At 42.2% G+C, this 17,426-nt stretch overlaps 1 protein-coding gene across 2 annotated transcripts in view; it reads right to left on the bottom strand.

Moving 5' to 3' along the window:
- LOC104922118 (solute carrier family 45 member 3) overlaps positions 1-16,071 on the bottom strand; it is a 28,511-nt gene extending 12,440 nt beyond the window's left edge. The window contains exon 1 of one of the 2 annotated variants that reach the window (XM_010734863.3): positions 15,953-16,071. The gene's annotated coding sequence lies outside the window, so the exon portion shown is untranslated. Of the gene's footprint in view, positions 1-4,376; positions 4,521-15,952 lie in introns of those variants that run through there. The other variant, XM_019279587.2, reaches the window with a different exon arrangement.
- Positions 16,072-17,426: the final 1,355 nt, after the last annotated feature.

The following is a 17,426-nucleotide window of genomic DNA, read 5'->3' as shown; positions in this document are numbered from 1 at the left end:
TCATATCTGCCCACGACTAAGATTCAGAACCATAAAGGCATAACCAGAGTAAATGCTTTCTATTGCAGCCCCAGCTGACTCTCTGTCAGACGTTCTCACTGAAAACAGAAGGGCCCCCAGTGGCAAGAATAGAGAAATCTGATTTGTCCACCCGAGCAGCCGCGGCTTGTCTGGACGCCTGCCCGAAGTCGGATTCCAGGGTTTTGTAAATTGAATGGTTGCTTAAGTCTTGACCCGAGTGGCGGTGGCAAGTCAGAGTTAGCACAGGGGCGAGGGAGGAGGACGGAAGGACTAAAAGACTGTAGCAGGGATAAATGGAAACGGTGAAAATAGTGCGGAGAAGCTTTTATCAGCCCATTTATCCACCTCAAAGACAAACATAAAAATAAAATACATTTGTTTCAGTACTTTTTACCCAGTGCAATGCCTGTGGAATGATGGGCACAAAGCAGAACAGTTTGCTTTTTAAGGACGGAAGAGAGAAACACACACTGGCAACCCACACAGTCATTCCACCACTCGCTTAATGACACCTCTGACTCTACAATGTATTCCAGTCATGCCCTTTATCGTCTTCCCAGAGCCTTGGACACACAAATGCACGCACACACAGTTAGACAAACAGCTCTCCTTGTCACCTTACGTGTTTAAACACTACAATATGAGCCAGGCTGCTGAGAGGAGGGGTGCTGGTGGTGGTGGTGATGGGATTGGGGGGGGGGCTGCTTTTGTTAGCTCTCCCACTGCTCCATTACCAAGCCCTATTCAGCCGCAGGCCCCCCAAAAATCGGTCCTAATGACTCTGAGCGGTATTCTTACAATACAAAACAGGCTTTGTATACATTGTGCCAGAGAGAGTAATGTGATATAGTGAGGTATCAAGTCCATTTCCAAGTCTTTTATTAATGCAGCGTTCATATACATGGTAGGATATAGAAAGTGTATGTGTGTGTGTGTGTCATTGGTTGGGGGGGGTCTCCCAGCAGACAGCAGGATTTGGAGGAGAAGAGAGAAGGGAATTTCTTCGAGATGACATCACAGCCACAGGCACAGTCGAGGCTGCGGCTGCAGAAACCTCAGCAGGAGGGTCTGGGCTGTGAGTTTGGCTCGAGCTGAATGGCTGCAGCACTGTGGCCTTCCTCCCTTTGAGTTCCTGCACATTAATGGACCTGACCATCAGCACAGAAGGACAGCAGGACAGGCTTTTATGCTGACTGCTGTCCCTGGCTTACTTCCTGTAAAACCTCTCTAACTCTGTGGCTCTCCTTCTCGGCTCCCTGAATAACCCAAAGAGCTGAGATGGAGCAGCTCTTAATGAACACTGCACTGCTTACAATGCTGCCATGATATCACTACCTCAGCATTGCAGATTAGCATTGTTGTGGAGGTCACAGGAAGACCCAGGCATCACTGGCCTCAATTTATATTTGCCTTCAAAGTTTGTGATTCACTCATATAATTGCATTTATCTCTTACTCTTTAAAATGACAGTGCTTAGTTGTCAAATGGTATTTTAACTTCCATTGTTTAGACATCAGCTGACATTTTGGTTGTTTTCACTTCTTACCAATCAACAGTTAGCCTGCTTTCAGTACTTCAGGTCTTCTCTCTCATTAAGACACTGATAATTCAAATACTAGCAGGGCCTACGGTGTTCATTTTAGGACATCCTCAGATCTCAGACTCAGGTGTCAGACTCAAACGAAAAGGCATCAGAGTCGCCTAAAAGTCACCCAGTCTCAGAAAAACCTTTGTCACAGCCTCATCCTCACATGACCCAAGAAACGGATGCGAAACCGAAACCACACGTCTCATCAGTCAAATGATTTTTCATTCTAAATTATTAAATAAATTATTTAGTATTTATTTTGGTCTGTTTATTTAGCCTAAACAGCAACAATATTGTAGCTATTCTCATCAATTCATGTGAATTTGCTAGAAGACTAGGAACCAGCTATGATTGTGTGTGTTAAGTTGACTGTCATGACGTGTGGTTTCGGTTTCGCATTCGTTTCTTGGTTCATGTGAGGATGACGCCGTTTCATGTGAGGATGAAGCCGTTTTGGATGACGAGGCCGTTTTGGATAACGCCGTTTCATGTGAGGATGAGGCCATTTTGGATTAGGCTGTTTTGTGTGAGGATGAGGCCGTTTTGAGTCTGACACCTGAGTCTGAGATCTGAGGATGTCCTAAAATGAACACCGTACAGGGCTTAAACTCTAAACTAAAATTTTATATTAAATTTTAAAGACTCACAGTTGTCACTCTCCAACTGCCCCCAGGTTTTTAGCGATTGTTCACCTCATCTAATTCATGCAAATTTGGCCACTGAACTTTGTATGTATTCACTCTAAAAAGCTGGTATGCTCCTAAATAAAAGTACAATTTTTAATTTATAGATGTTTACCATTCTTCCCAAACCTTGTTCTTCTAATCTCTACCAGGTGTTCTACATCATTCAATGGCTTGTCATCCAGATGAGGACACCATCAGACCTCCGGCTCCCTTTATCCTGACTGTTTCCTTCTGTTACTGACAACTGGATAATAACATGGAACTTGTTTAACGTACTTCAATAAAAAGTGTTTGATTTGTGCTTTGCCTCTGTTCACTTGAAAGGCAGCCCTGACCATGCTGACCCTACCCCCCAGCCTGTAATCTTAAACCCACATCCGTCACTGTGACCCCTGACCCTGCCTTTCACCACAAATCATGTGACCAACCTAACATTTCAAAGCTGTCTGCTGCGAATATTCTCTCTCTGTACAATGCTGCCGAGTTGCATGAAAAGTCAACCTGTCACCAGTTTAAAAGTGAAGCTACGATGGAAAGATGTAGATCTTATAATGGAGCAGGAAAGACGACCTTGTCTTATTTCTGGAGGGTCTAATGACACTTTGCAGTGCCAAAATGTGAAGTGCTCTTTCCATCCCTGCATCTAATTAGGACGATGACTCAGAATAAGTCCCTAAAGTTCCACAGACCAAAACGATGAAAAGAAACTAATAGTTTATGGCTCCTGTGAGAGCAACACTAGCAGTGTATTCTACTGGAGAATCTATTATCAATGTCAACATTCAAATTCAGTAATTTACTCATAACACTGGAGTATCCTAACACTACTTTTTTTTAACAGCAGTTCTCTGGACTCCAGATCCAAAACCTGGACAAGCAAGTGCAGGAAAGTATCAGAGCTTATCTGAGGGCGGCTACAGTGGATCCACACAGATAGCCTCACACACACATACACACATCACACTTATCAGGTGAACATGACAGGAATGTGGGCCAGGTTGGGTCGCCCTGGTGTAGGATTAGTGTGTGTGTGTGTGTGTGTGTGTTTGTGAGTCAGAGGGTGAACTGAGGGAGGCCTGCGCCTCTGTCCACACCAGAGAATGAAGCCAGCTCTGGCTCAGGGAGGTGACTGTTATCATACAGCTCCATGCAAACAGCTTAACAATGGAGAGCAGCAGAGTTCAGCCGTGTAGCCTCTTGTGAGTCAATGTGGCTGATAACGTGCCTCCCCACGGACTGATGCTTTCCAGCCACTGAAAACCTATTGTGCCAAGGTGAAAGGACTAATAAGAGGGAATGCAAATGCTAATGAGTTTTCATTCAAACACATTCAGGTGTGTTTACATTTAGTTAATAGAGCAGTCAAAATATTTTAATTAGGTTTGATGAACAACCATTTAACTGCTGTGAGATGGTATTTCTGATTACCACTATGTTGTAACATATGAGCATGAAATATTCAAACTAACTCGTGACACATCAGAAATTGTTGCTCAGTTACTCGCAGTAGACGTTTATGAATTTCTTAAACTTAACAATTTGTCTTTTAAACCAAATTATGAAGAAAACCATGTTTATAATACATAATGTATTATATATCAGGGTGTTGAATCAACCTGTTTGGGCTTACTTTACAATTTTTAAAGAATGGCTTGCCTGCATCCCTTTCATGCACATTCATTTCATAATACAAAGAACATTCTTGTAAAAATGATTATGAAAGGTTTCATCAGAACTTTTTAGTCAAAAGCTGGCTACAATTTGACGTTCTGTTGAAAGGAGACAGCTGACCTTTCACTACTATTAACACGCACGCACACAGTACAGAGTTACAGTTTTATTTTCTACGCTACAGTGAGCTCATCACATTCAGAGGAAATTCATCATGCTTGGCTGAATGACAGCATCTAAAAACCCCAAATGCAGGACTGGGAATGTGTGGATCTGCTATTACAAAAGACATTTATGCAATTCTGTTTTGGATCTACGACCTTCCACATATTTAGGTAAGACAGCATAAGAGAAAGTGTGACAATAACATGCTGAGCCACAAAGGAGTTCTTTCTCAAAATGATACTCACCAGCCAAAAAAGCGAAGCTCCACGCTCCACCTACAGACTTGCATTGCTGAAAATTGCGCACACTCGCTCACACTCCTTATCCAATCAATGCACTCTTCTCACTTTGAGCATATCTGCACTGACTCTTCTGACCACCTGCTTCAACTCTATGCTCAAGAGTCTGACTCTTTTTTTAATCATGCTGCTTTTTGTGTCCCCTGTTCCCTCCTCTCTTATTTAGCCCACCTCCCCTGCATCCCTCCCATTATTCTCCCTCCCTCCCTCTCTCCCTCCCTCTCCTCTGTGCCTCAGCCTGTAAGGTGGGAATTGGGAAAATCCCAAAGCACTTGAGGAATCCTGTCGCTTTATGTCTGCAACGGTCACAAAAAAAAATGGCTAGTTTCTGTTTTGCCCTCAAGGTTTTGTCTTAAAGACAACATTCAGCGTAAATCCCTGACCTGAAATATGGTACAGAGGCACGCTCACCTGTGCTGTATAATAAGAGCACAACAGGCAGTTAGGAGACAAAGAATGAATTGATATCATCTAACAACCCCACACTGAGGCCACTCCCCCCATCCTTTCTCTCTCACTATCTATAACCACTCCCTAAAAGTTCTGTATTATACCCCCTGATCCAGTATCATGTTGCTGCCTATCAGGGCAGGGGCAGCTCTCCCACCCTCTCTCATTACCTCCTTTCTTGCAGCCCAGTCTTAGTTAAGCTCATGCTCCTGCATGACCGCATGTCCATGGACTGCTTTAACCCTTTTCCTGGTTCACCAGCTCGGCCAGCAATAAGCCTATTTGAGTAGACGCGTACATGCACACTTGCGAAGACAATCGCTTGCTCGCTCGCGTGCACATACACTCGCGCACTCACACACTCTTTCTCTCTTTCCACCCCCGGCTGACTGCCATGTCTGTACCCCATGCCTGGAGGCCAAGACCAACCCTCTATAGAAAAGCTTTTAATTAGATAACAGTGAGAGGAAAGGGGGGGGTGAGTAGAGCGGAGGGAGATCTAAAATAGGGATGGTGGTTAGTGGTGGGTGGGTGGGGGGTGTGGGGTGTTCAGTAATGTCATTACACTACGGCTGGCTTTAAGGAATCTCCATTTCTGGAGTCCAGAGTCGGATCAATATGAAGACAGAGAGCGGAGAGTGGCTGCTGGCAGCGTTTCCCCTCTGCAACAGGAGCGGCTTGCCTAGAATTAAGAGAATTCTGAAAATCCCATTTTGGAGAAAAGACCGGCCTCGCTCGCTCAGCTTGGACCTCTGTGTCTGGATGAATATCTCTTACTCGTCGCAAACCTTTCATTCAGATAAATCTGGGACATAACTAGCACACACTCCCTTCCTTTAAAAATAGTTGACAAAGGTATAGTTTGTCATTGGTGTGCAATTACCCACCCAAAGTATAAATATGCATGTCTCAAACACACCCTCCTGGTAGCCTAATAATTAACTAGGGATGGAAAACGTCAAAAGAAAAACAGTTTTCAGTGTCAGTGTCAGTATAGGAACACTCAATAGAAGTAAGAATAATGAAATATACAATGAAAATAACAGACGCAGCAGCCAAACCCCCACCCCAAAAAAAAAATCAAGTTCCACACATACCAGACACTTGCTTTCCCCAACCAGCTGACGACTCTTTCTAGAAATGTCTCCGCTGCAACATAAAATGATACTGCACCGAAAACTGTACACATCTCCAACCGTTTTGATGTGCTGCAATGATGTTTCTATTGTTTAGGCTACACGGGGTGTGTGCTTGACTACAGATTTGGCTAAAGATGCAGACGCATTCGGGGGAAGGCAAAGAAGGTTTTAATTGCATGGTAGCCTTTTCCACTAACCCACTTTCTTCCAGCGCTGGCCAAACCCAACATGCCCATAATAAGCTACGACACACTGCTCCCTGCTTTGATAAACCAAGGAAACCAAAACAGTGTGTTGGAAATAGAACTCAAGGGCCACTACTCCTGGCGTAGCAGCAGGGTCCCAATAAAGCCTAAATGTCATCCACATTATACAAAGCACGGAGGACGGCAAGGATCAATCACTCATTGTGTGCTTCCTTAGCAAATTAACCTTTAAGTAAATACGTGATGCTGATGCTTAAACTAAGAGCTTCTATACATACCAAATAGCTTTTAACGTGTAGCGTCTTCACGATTAACACTGCTCCAAATGACCATCTAAGAGCAGACAGTTAACATTCTGCAGGAATTATCTTACTAGGACATAGCATAGATGGCACAAGACTGTTCTGTATAGTCCCCTAAGGCTTAAGAAGCCCATAATCAGTGTTTTAGTTACACAGGACCATCTGTTGCACACTGCCACATAACTGTCACAGCTGCCATAGTATCATAAATAATGAAAATGCAATTATGAATCGATCCATAAAGCTGCACCAAGAGACGCACGCGATGTTACTTCCCCTTTGCACCTTTTACACGTTTGTTCCTGTGCCTGAGCAAATTGAGCTCGAAGCAACAAGCAAACATACGTTGGTAGGGTTTTTCCAATGCGCAGAATTTCAGGACTTGTGACACTTTTTTTTTAAAACTCTTTAATAAGATTTTGACATGTGTCGGGTTTTTCCCACAGAATATAGTTTCCACTGTGCGATGATGCCACCAGTATCTGGTATTATTATATGCTTTTTTATCACAGGTGGTAAAAGCCTCTGCTCTGTGAAATAATAACTGACACAACTGTACCTCAAGTATAATTTTGTCAACAAGATCTTACTAACAACAATAAGAGCAACAACAACACACCGACTGTGAATGGCTTTTTCCTCAAACAAACAGTTCAAGTCATTTTCCTCTTTTATCACTTTCAAGGTAAAAAGTCTGCCACAAATAATCGAGCGAGCGAGTTTCATACAATTATTTTACATGTTAATGAACAAACATGAAGAATCACTTCATTCATCACAACCACAAACCAATCTTTCTTTACTTCATCTAGACCCACTTGCTAGACTAAGAGGTGAACATGTATCTTCATGAACAGCAAGTAAAAGAGCACTGCTTTTAAAAAGGAGAGCATTACTTACTGGCAGGATCTCAGCTTCACTGTAGAACGTGTGTTAAGCCACTGAGAAAAGAGGTGTCCTTACAGGAACATGCACGGCCTATTGTACAACAGAAAAACACTCATAGGGTTCAGACAGAGATGGATTTAAAGTATCCATTGAAGAACACAATCTATTACTGAAAATGCTATTAGAAACAATGGAGGAACTCTTAGGGGAGGAGGAATGTCTCTCACACCCAGGAGTGGTATATCTTGCGACTAATACAGTTAGTTAGTATAATATTAGTTAGATTAATATTGAAATGTTAATATTGACTGTGATATTCTAAATTTTCCAATACAAATGTGCCTGTGTTAGCCATAACGGCTAATTTTCAAAGACTGTTATAATGTAATAAAGTTGAGTGATGATGAGAAAGAACCCATTTGCATACGATGCACACCAAAGGATGTCAAACACCTTTATGATGTTGGCTGCTATTTAATTCAGTCTTTGCACTCATCACACATGGATTTGCAGTCTTGGGATAAAGTGTCAAAATTCTGACATGTTGCCTTGTGATGTAGCCACGGATGCAAGGCACTGAGTTATTTATCAAAGCAGGCGAGACTGTGCCTTAGAGTTTTGGCAAAAATCATTAATTTTATATAAAGTATAATGGTCTATGTAGCTTTATAGCTAGAGTATATAAGATCAATAAGTCCACGTAACCAGGTCTCATTTACATGCCAACTTGGCTGCAGGGAAGAGAACATCAGCAGAGGTATTGTTTATACTTCAGTACGGATGCTTTCAGCTGTGGACTTGTTGGCATATTATAATCGGGTGTCAGCACATGCAGCCTTGTTCCACACATCTCCAATCTCACGACAGCAAGAGGAAGAGCTCCTTTGTTTGTTGTGTTTGGCTGAACAACAAGAAAAAAAAAAAAAGATAGAAAATGGCATGTATAACCGCTCTACACGAAACAAGCTTCCAATTTGCTTCTCTATCCCATCTAGTGTGTACAGGGGGACCCCACACGAACCCACACGGACGCTCCAAGCAGCATTTGTGGTGCAATTCCTTAAAATAAAAGGCAAGTCAGCAAACTTGAAAATACTTAAAACATCAGTATAGAAGCACTGTGCGACCTATATGGCTAAGAGACATTACAAAGAGAGGAAATGGTGCCAGGGAGGCCCTTCCAGCTGTTTCTTAAGAAACTACTGCAGAAATGCCAAGGTCATGAACCTCCCAGCTGCGTGGATACAGTTGATACAGTTAATACAGCAGTGCTTAGAGGACTGACAGACATAAGGACAGACGGACATCAACAGGTCCATCTCCCTTTTCCAGCTGTTGTCAGAGCAAGAGTGGCCCCAAGGCACAATGATTAACGCCTCAGTCAAATGCTACACAAACCAGATGGTAAGGGATGGAAGAGAAGGGCAAAGTCCTCTCTTCCCCCTCTCTAACTAGTAGCATACACAGAAAGCCATAAAGCCACACACATACGCACACCATACACACATATGCTTACCCTTATGTGCGTACACATTTAAATTATTTTTAATAAACATCCTGCCCACAGTCATAAAGTTCTCTGCAGTGGAACTGTAATATTTAAATGTAGCCTTGCCTCTGAAAACATAAAAACACAATTACACAATTCAAAAGGCTTTTTACGAACATTACAATCTTTGTGTGCCCAACCCATAACTGCAGACTAAAAGGAGGAAGGCTACTCTGGGCTTTTGTGGGAAAATAAGAAATGTCAGTCATCAGCTCTAAAAGATGAAAAGCGTGCCAACAAAAGAAACTTGTAATGAAGACAAATTGTTCCTTTCCTGCACTTTAACGTCTTCTGAATCCTCTTGATATCGAACCACCAAAACAAGTTCACAATCGGGACATTGTTTACCATCTATGGTGGTACAGCAATTTCATTAACGTCTGTGTGTTACTGTATGCATGTGTGCATGAGCAAGTGCCCACACACACACGCACACACACACACACACACACACACACACGTGAGCTGTAGCGACCGTCGGGGACCCATCATGGCTGATCCCCTAAGGCCGCTGTACGAAACATTTCTGACAAAACATTGAACTGGTAGGAGCAGGCATCAAAGCACTCACACACATATTGATTCAAATCATAAGCTTGATCCTTTCACAAGGCACAGAGCATCTCACATATCAAAGGACTCCCTCAAACACTCAATAGCATCCCTTTCAGCTTACTACATGAAAGAGAACACTGTGGTGTCTCATAATACGTCGTTTTCCCCATTCACAAGGCCAAACTTCAAAGAGGGCTAAATCAAGTTGGAAACCTTTCGCTGTCCCCATTGGCTTGGTGTTTCCTGGTAGTTTCGGTAAGAAATTATCAGGAGGTGGCAGGGTCATTCATAATTTGGCACATTAATGGCCTTTCCAGATTTGCTCTTTCTAGATCTGCCACTTGACACACTCTCCAGGACTCCCAGAGTCAAAGAGGAGAGGGTGTGAATATGTATTGCAAACATCTGGCCAAGTTCTTATCACCATGGGAAAATGTCTGAGGACAAGCCTGTATTATCCCTGCTCCAGGGCCTGTGCTTGTCTCATCTGGACTTTAACTGTTGTGTAGCTGCCATGTCAAACACTCAAAGTAGTGCTTCTCATTTATGGGGAATTACGGAAAAGTGATAGGCTCGTTTGCCGTCTGTCACCCTAACTTTCTGTGAAAGCTGGACCCGAGGCTGTTTTGCCTTCAGTGCCACGCAGTCCTCCTCCACACTTGAACCAGAAATACGTTGTGGGCAAGAATGAGTAAAGTCAGTAAATTGAATTAGGCTAGCAGAGGGGGTGTGAGACTGAACGCAAACTGACTCAGCCTTTTGAATCTGTTGTTTTGTCTTGGCGAAAAAGGAAGTAAGTGCTGCCATTCGGGCTGTCGTGGTGAAAGAATTTCCCTTGTGGTGATTTTAGGTGGCCAACAGCGCAGTGTGCGGCTTTCTTTTTTGCAAAAGACATTGTGTGGGGTAAAATGTGTCGTTTTAGTAGAATATTTAATCAAAGATGTGTTTGTACTGATCATGAGCACGCTCTCTCCTCCTGTCTCCTGTGTCCGACAGTGTTTCAGTTTAATGACTGACCCTGTTCACTGCCGAATTTCAGTCAAATGCGTTACCACCACATTTTTGGTAGGTTGAAAGTCGGCAGTTAACAGGGTCACTTGTTAAACCGAAACACCAGCAAGCTGCGGGACGCAAACTCCACAGCTGTGTGGAATTGGGAGAATTACCCATCGGCGGACCAGTTGATGTTTTCTATTAAAAGACAGGGTGTTTTAAAATAAAAAGATTTATCGACCCCAAATGCTATCATCAATTCTGCTTATCGAACCTAATTAGTTGTTTATTTCTTTATTGATTCCTTATCAATTTTCTGTGTGGAAAAAAGTATAAGTAGGCCTACATAGGTTTGCCAAACCACCACTGCATAACAGGTGTTTAATTTGGAACCAGTTAGCCTGAGAAATACTGGTAGTCTGTCTTCAATGGAATTCATTTTTCCTATTTTCCTGATTCAGATGAATAGATCTACTATTCCTGGTGGTGTTGTTAGATATTTACCCGTGATAAGGTTTTTGATGTGGGTTGGAAAGTAATGGCGTAACTCTGTCACAACTCCTTCTTGTTGAAAGTTGTCAGCAGAGTAAACACACAAGTTTGATGTCATTATTTTGGAACTTCAGATGAGCTCTAAGGAAATCGATTCCAGTGAATAAGACACCTTGGAACTGGTTTTCAATGCCCATCCCTACTAAAGAAACCGAAGGTGTTCTTGTTGCAGTTACTTGCCATTCCCCTGTGGTTGGCCCATCAGTCCAAGCTGTCATGTTAGCTATGAGTAACTTGGCTTTTGTCAAAAAGTACCTGGGTAGAATTAATAAGGGAGGATTTATAGCACAGCATGTCAATATTTGGACCTGAATCAATCAACAGCACTACTAAATACTCCTTTACATTGGTTTTCATCTGAAAAAAAAGTAGTTTGAGCATTTAGTTGCACTTAAATACACCTTTTTGTCACTTTTCCACATACTGTATGCAGAAAAGTACACATTAGCAGCAATGTTATCAGCAACCCTAATAAAGTCACTCAAGGGCGGTCCTGATTTTGTGAGTGGTAGAGCAGATGCATTGGTGTGGCTTAAAATAGGCAAAAAGGTGCAGATACGCCAACGGACAGAACACCAGCCAAATTTCAAAACATCGTATTGCATATCAAATTAATGCAAAGACGTGAGTGGAGAGTCACCAGTACACCCGTGCAGTACAAAAAGAGGTGAAGGCACAGTCGTACGAGTTAAATGTGTGGTCCAATTTATGAATGTATGGAAAGAGACGAGGAGTTCTGAGATCAGTCTCGGGTGAACACACCAAGACAAAAATAAAAGATGTTTTGGATACAGATTCATACATGGTAGCTGCATTGATTTTGATTGTAATGTCTGAAGAAGACACACTATCCTACCATCATTTATTCTTGTGTTTGACAATGACAGGAGAAAGATATACATCAGCAGACGGTCACTACTGCCAGCACCACTTAGGCCTACATGTTCCCATAATTTACTAAATGATTCTGTTTTTAGAAAGTGCTGTGCAGTTGGCATACTTCACCCATTGTGTTACAGTGCATTTAAGTTTGAATGGCAAAAAATAGAGAACAGTAAATCAGAATTAAAGAGAAAAGCAGTTGGCCAAGCAAGTCAGTGGAGAACTGAATCGCTGCCAATGCACCCACACACTTTGGCACGGAGCGATTTCATGCCAAGCTGAAGAGAAGATGGGGAATATTTGTGTCTTTAATCAGACCAGACACTCAAAGAACAACACAGACAATCTAGATGCCTGAATTGAATATTACTTCAATCTCTCAACCAGTTAAAGTTAGCCATGATCCCAGGAGTGGTCCAAACAGACTCTGATCCTGACAGACGCTCAACCACGGACATCATCCTATCAGAGGATTTGAATGTGCGAGTTTATGATGCTACAGGGAGAGAGATGAGTTAGTATGATGCTCAAGGTTGCTTAACTGAAGTTTCAGTCATCAAAATCCTGCTTATCATAGCATGAAAGGCAACCAGGCGTTAACATTCCCAGCAACAACTGTGAGAAAGTGGCAAAAATGCCAAAAACAAAAAAACAAAAAAAAAAGCTGAATGATAACAGTGTCACGGAGGTGACATTCCTTGGTGGTAGGGTAGCTCACATCTTTTCTTTTAGCTCTCGCCCATTAGGGGAGCCTGCAAGCACTCTTTCTCCGTTGCCCAGCTGGCTGTGGAGCACTATTACAGGGAAACTGTTTGGACTTTGACCCCGCAGCCTGCAGAGAGCTGGGAAAAACCTTTGCGCTCCTCTGCTTTGTGTCAATGAGAGATCCAGGAAGCAGACAGCTTGCTTAATATTCTGCCCTTTCCCCTGTTGTTAGTTAAGGTGGTCCTAATAATGTTCTTTCTAGCACTTGCAAGATTTTTCCTAGCCTGGGAGCAGGTGTTGTCCTGCTCTTGATTGGTGTCTGTTGTTCTATACAGAAATATAAAAAAAAACACTTTTTTTCTACATCAGCTTTCTTTTACCATTACCATTTCTTTCCCCACCTCCTGTTTCAACAAATGAGCTCACTGTTTTTACAATGATTAGTGCTTACGGGACACATTCACTTCAGCAGTAAACGTACAAGGGCCCAAATGGTTTGAATGTTTGCCTAAAGATAATAACAAAATACACCATGCAGATCTGAGAAATGAAACTCCTGCTAATTCAGAGTTCATGCCGAGACAAAGGAAATAGAGGCAGCCAGCGTGGACTCTGTCAATATGAAGCCAGCAGCTCAGATTACATTAAAACCCCAGGGCAATTGGTGCAATTTAAGTGCAAACTAGATTTCATTTAATTTCCTGCAGACAGAAAATCAGAAAAGTAAAAATGACTTTTTATAATGCAGAAAATTGAGGCATAGCAGCAACTCAGATAAATAACCCATGACGCCCACAAAAAAAAAAAAACACAGTTTAGGCCATAAAAGCACCACAAGCTACCTGAAACCTGAGAGCAATGTACAAGAAACAGGACTGTCATGAGAGCCATAAAGCAGTGCTTTCCCACTGAAGTGGGTGTCTCCTGCACGTCTCTGATGTGAGAGACAACCATTGAACAGATTGCATACCTGTGATTGTTCATGGCTACAACATGATACGAGAGCGACAGCAGCACACAATGCTTTGTAGAGGGCACAGAGCTTAAGAGAAAGGACCCCCACCCAGTCTAAAAAACCCTTCCAGCAAAAGGTCTTTAGGCCCTTTGCCATTACAAAGAGGTAGCAAAACAAACAAAACACGCACATAATTCAACACCTGTCTTCAAAAAAAAGACATATGCAGAGAAGAGCTGAGTGTGATTCGTTTAGAGTGCAGGTACAAATGGAAAGTGGAGAGAGAGCACTCCGAGCTGGAGATAAACAGCCTACCACTGATTAAAACTGCAAAGCCTAAGTAGCTTGGTGTCCTCGATGGTGGGTGATTATCCTGCGCTTGGCTTGGGGGTATATTAGACTGTCAGAAAGCAGTCAGAGGACAGCCAGCTGGTCTAGCCACGGCATCCTGGGTGAAGAAGCATTTCTGTCACAGTGGAGCAGATGAGCTCCGCAGAGAGCGGCACAAACCCTTCCTGGGGCAACACGGAGAAAGCAGAGAGTGCAAAGAATGTGGCTGCTATGAGATTAGACAGTCTGATCATAATGACTGCCAGTCACTGATCATCAGTATTCATACTTTTTGGATGATGTTAAAGCTGCACACCGCAGGGAACTCACATGACAACCGGTTGTATACGTCTTAGCAGAGGACATGTTGAACAGATCACGTGAAATAAGTTAGTTTGAGGGTTGTTATAAGTAAAGTAAATAATGTCAAGAGTAGATGGAGAAGAGGAGCAGCAGGGGCCAACAGGGCTGAGGGGAAGTCTATTTTCCAGGCTAGAATGAATAACACACTTGAGTGGTCCATGGAGAAGGGAAAGAGGTCTTTGTGTGCTGGCAGAGTCGCGGTCACGGTAACAATAAAAGTCCCTCTGTTGTGGGTCAGAGCTGTTTAACCTTCTGATCCTCTTCCTTCTTTAAAGTGGTTTATGAATCCTAAAGGATCTAGCACAAAAAGTCCAAAACAAGAAACTTTTAGCTCTTAACTGCAGCTTGCTTAGAGAAGGAGTTCACTTAGTAGAAAACGTAGTTTACATTCCTGACATTGTATTGTCTAGATACAGAAATTAAGATTAGAAAGTGAGAGGAAGGTAGGCAAAAGGATTTGTGATGGTGCAAAAGCAATGCAGCGTCGCCCTCGGAGAATTTCACTTCATTATCAAATGAATAATAGTTCTATTATTTGTTTTTACAAAAAATAGCTATAACACATCAATAATATAGACATCAACACGCACGATAAGTGAAGAGAGCGTGTCACTGTAATGTAAAGGTAATCACTGGGAATAAAAACATTTCAGGAGCTTGTTTTCCGGTGATTTTTTTAAAACAAGCAGGAACTCAATCAGTGAGTAATCTCTGCAGCAAGGAAGCAAACGTTTCCCACATGGAAATAATGGATGAGCAGTCAGTGACTCAGTCTTTAAACGTGAAAAAAAAAAAAGTGGTTTTAAGCAAAGCAGGATTTCAAATCTGCAATCAAATGTAAAGGCAGGAAACAAAATCATGAGAAACATGATGCTGTTCAACAACAACACATATAACAATGTCATAAGAACACAGGAATCAATTATCATGTCGTTGCCAGTTGGAATAGTTTAGCACCAACTTTCCAGACAGGGTGTCCTGAATCGCCTCCTCCTCCTCCTCCTCCATAAATCCATGTGTCAGAGCAGCGGGGGGTGCTCGCCAACACAGCGCCAAATGTTTACAGCGAATTAGACGAAGGCTTTAGTGTGGATAGAAAGGGGTTATATCGGTCGGTAAGCTCGTAAAGTTAGTGCCACCATGGCACTTGGCAGCCACATCAGTGTGCAGGGAGTCTGGTGGCAGAGCTGCAGTCGACGACGCAGAGTGGAAAAACTTCCAGAAAGCACCATGCAGCTGCCTCTGCCCCTGCTGCTGCTGCTGCTGCCCCCGCTGCTGCTGCTGCTGGACCCGGCTAAGCAAACACCGTCCAGCCGCAGGCTCAGACACAAACACAATCACACACTTCCATTTTCAGCTCGGCTCAGCTGTCTTTCTGGCGTCGTATGAATTAAGACTCAAAACGATAGCACGACACACGCCGACGTTTTGGGTCGAAATTTTTTTTAAAAGCCCGTTGTCTGCGGTGTCGACGCGGTCAGCCCGTTGTGAAGCAGACACATACATTCAATAAGTTTTTAACCCGCATCGCGACCGGTGAGCAACAAAGTGCCGCGTTTGATGTATGCCTCGTAAACAAGCGCAAGAGAGTGTGGTGTGTGTGAAATAAAGACACAATCCATTGAAGGACTGTCTTATAAACGTAAACTTCACCTTAAGTTATGTGCAGCTCCGGGAAATCCATGCAGCAACTTGCTCGCTCCCGACGTACCGCTGTTGCCCAACTTGTAGCGAGCCAGACACCCAGCTGTGACACGCGCTGTCAAGCGACCAGCAACGGCGGCTACAACATCCGGTCATGGCTTTCAAAATAAAATGCACTTTAAAAAAAAAAAGAATAATAAATGAAAATACTCCATATAAAACTAAATTAATACATACATTTAGAAGCGTATATACAAAACTAAACATGTTTTTATATTTCTGTAATAATTTCAAATGCCTTATATATGGGTCCAGTGTCACAGTTTTATTTACAAACTTTTATTTCGTTAAGCAAAACACAAGCAAGTTCCGGTAACAAAAACATAGTTTAATAAATGTGTTTTTACTGCTGTTATTATTATCTGCTGACTAACATTGAAATAAATTCACTCTTTTTTACTGTTAGATTTTACTTTATTTTTTCTTATATTTGCCTTATACTTATATTCTTTGCTCCTGACATTCATCCTTCATCTCATATTTGACCTGTACACATACATCTGTGCTCTCACCTGTCTCTTCCAGTTCATTTTTGCTCATTTAAATCAGTTTATCCGTTTTAAAAATGGACTGCACATACAATATAACATATATCATGTCATAACAGTGGTCCCACCAGTTAGGCTCTTTTTCTTTGGTTATTGTATGATTACTACATTTTTTTTTGTACCTGTGGACTTCTTTTTTTCTAAATCATAGGATATTCCATTATGTTTCAAAATAATATTCTTTTCATTAAGTTCTGCATCATATTCTGAATTCATGTTGTAATCTTAAGCACTGTGACTTTACCTCAGGTTTTTCCTGTGTCTTCTTGTAGTAACTCATTCTTAACCACAATGTTTTTCCTTCTCATTCAAACTATCCTTTAATTGTATAAACACGTTGGTGTCTTGCAAGTGCTGACCTGTCATTCCTCATTTTTTATTCCCATTAAATTTAAAATAGGCGGGGAAAATAATTGTCACAGAAAAAGTCTGCTATGTCGGTGTAAAAATAGGCACAGAAAACTTCACTTTCACATTTTATGTGTGACAAAAGGATGTCACGAAACACCCCCAAATTAAATGTTTCCTTTAGTGAATAATTTGATCTTTCCACTTGACTTGAAACAACGTTCCCTTCAAGACAGTTTAATTTATGGACTAGCACATGCTGTAAATGACTGTTCCCTAATCATGTTTCATGTCATCTTGCTGAATCAGCACCCTGCACTCTCTGGCCAAAGTAACCCAACACTCCGGGCCACCGAGACCAATCCCAAGAATGCCAAACACTCAGCAATACATATTCTTACAATTTTGTGGGTTCTCAGCCTGGCAGTGTGATATAAACAGTTGCAGGTTTCAACATGAAGCTATTAACAACTCTCTCAGGCCATCTTGTTTATCTTGAAAGAAGAGCCACACTCTCAACTCTTTTA

This window comes from Larimichthys crocea, chromosome XXI (assembly GCF_000972845.2).
Source record: "Larimichthys crocea isolate SSNF chromosome XXI, L_crocea_2.0, whole genome shotgun sequence".
In the NCBI taxonomy this organism is placed as follows: Eukaryota; Metazoa; Chordata; class Actinopteri; family Sciaenidae; genus Larimichthys; species Larimichthys crocea.
This window is presented reverse-complemented; position numbering and strand designations above follow the sequence as displayed.